The sequence below is a fragment of the Canis lupus genome, chromosome 18, assembly GCF_003254725.2.
Source record: "Canis lupus dingo isolate Sandy chromosome 18, ASM325472v2, whole genome shotgun sequence".
Taxonomy (NCBI): domain Eukaryota; kingdom Metazoa; phylum Chordata; class Mammalia; order Carnivora; family Canidae; genus Canis; species Canis lupus.
In genome coordinates, this window is record NC_064260.1 from 38,975,163 (window position 1) to 38,977,289 (window position 2,127).

The window sequence follows — 2,127 nt, forward strand, 5'->3', positions numbered from 1 at the left end:
CCCTTGATCTGAGATCTGGGCCAATCAGATTAATTATAAATGGTCAAGAGGCACGGGCAGGGCTTGGCTTGGTGGATTGTCTATATGGTGCAACTAGAGAGATTCATAAAAATCCTCTGACTAATCTCTCTCTCTTTCAATAGCTTTCTCTGAGGTTAGGTATTCCACAATTAGCGATTCTTAAAAACAAGTTATTTTTAGAGAAGAGTATATTAGATCCAAATTAATTCATTCAGCAAACATTTACTGAACATCCACTATATGCCATATGATATCATAGGTGTGGGGAATGAATGATAATAGCATGATGGTGATAGCTACTAGTCAGTGAGCATTCACTAGGGGATAGGTGCCATGCTAGGCATTTGCTGTATATATAGGATTTCAAGTAATTCATTCAAACCCTTTGAGAGGTAAGTATCATTGCTTTTACTATGTGGATGAGAACATGGGGTTTAGAAAAGTTAATTATATTGCCCACAGTCAAGATCACTCAAATAGAGACTGTCAGAAGTAAATGTGAACCCAGCTGGGTGACTCCAAGCCGAAGCCCTCAACTAGTATGCTGTCCCTCGGAAGTCCCCAGATGGGGTGGAGAGACAGTTACTACAGCAAGAGTGAGGGTGCTTACCCAGAGTGATATGAACAATAGCCCAGGGAGTGCCCCAAAGAAAGTGGCTGGACAAGATTTTAGTGTGGAGCTAATATCTGAGTAGGGCTCAATGGAAGCCCAATTGATGGGATGAAAAACCTCCAGGTGGGGGGAGTTAGGGAATGTGTGAAGGATTAGGCTATGGTGTGCTCTGGAGCAGCTGGGAGTCCCTGAGGCTGGAGAAGGTGAAGTGGGAGAAGGCTGGAATGGAGATTGGACAGAGACATCAGAGGGAAATTGTGAAGGCCTTCCAGTTCCATCCTATGATTCCGCAGGATGGTGGTCACAGCTTACCACACCAAACGACCCTTTGATAACAGTTTAAGTGCAATTCCTTTCCTGTCCTGAAATAAAATGGAATAACATGCCTAGGAAGATACTTGTAAGGCAAAAGATACTTGTAAAACCCTAAAGGAGAGGAAAGATAGAAGAAAGTAACTTAAAATTAATGTTCAGATGCTTAAGCACAGCTGCTCTGGATGGCATGAAACAGATGCCATGTCTGTATGTTGCCGTGACATCACCAGCTGTGAAGGCAGAGTGAGTGATTCTCACGTACTGGAGGCTCAGGTCCAATGAGAGTGTTGCTTCTGATAATGTAATTTCTCTGAATGGTAACATTTCTTGGTCAAGTTTCCAGCAAAACAAAGTCCAACCTTTCCTCCCCACTCATGTGGTAGGTGCAATCCAGGAAAATTGAGTGTATATTAAATTGCATTATATATATATTTTTTTTTTGAGAGAGAGAGAGAGAGATAGGGAGAGTGGGGGTGGAAGCTGGGGGAGGAGAGGAAGAGCGAGAGAGAAAATTTTTTTCAAAGATTTTATTTTTTTTATAAATTTATTTTTTATTGGTGTTCAATTTGCCAACATATAGAATGACACCCAGTGCTCATCCCACCAAGTGCCCCCCTCAGTGCCCGTCTTCCAGTCACCCGCACCCCCACCCACCTCCCTTTCTACCACCCTAGTTCATTTCCCGGAGTTAGGAGTTGGGAGAGAGAATCTTAAGCAGATTCTATGCACAGTATGGAGCTCAATGCATGGCTCGATCTCATGATCCTGAGATCATGACCTGAGTTGAAATCAAGAGTCCAATGCTTAACTGACTCAGCTACCCAGGCATTCCAGCACAAAATATATTTTGTGTTTATTATTAAAAGAGTTAGGTTCTAGGCTCAGATCATGAGAAGCATGCTTTTTACCTTCATGATATCTGGACGGGCATTTGGAAATCACAGGGATGTGGGACCATTCTTGCTGGTATGAGCCCGTGCTGTGTGAGGCTTTAGTGACCTCTGCCCCCCTACATGCTGAGTCTGCCCCCAACTACCCCCACCCCCATTATTGCAACAATTAACACTGTTCCTGCAAGTTGTAAAAAAGTTCCCAGGGGTCTTTACCATCCAATTAGGATGAGAAGCTAAAGGGATTAAGTGAAGAATAATTAAAAAATAATAAAAGAACCCTCAAGG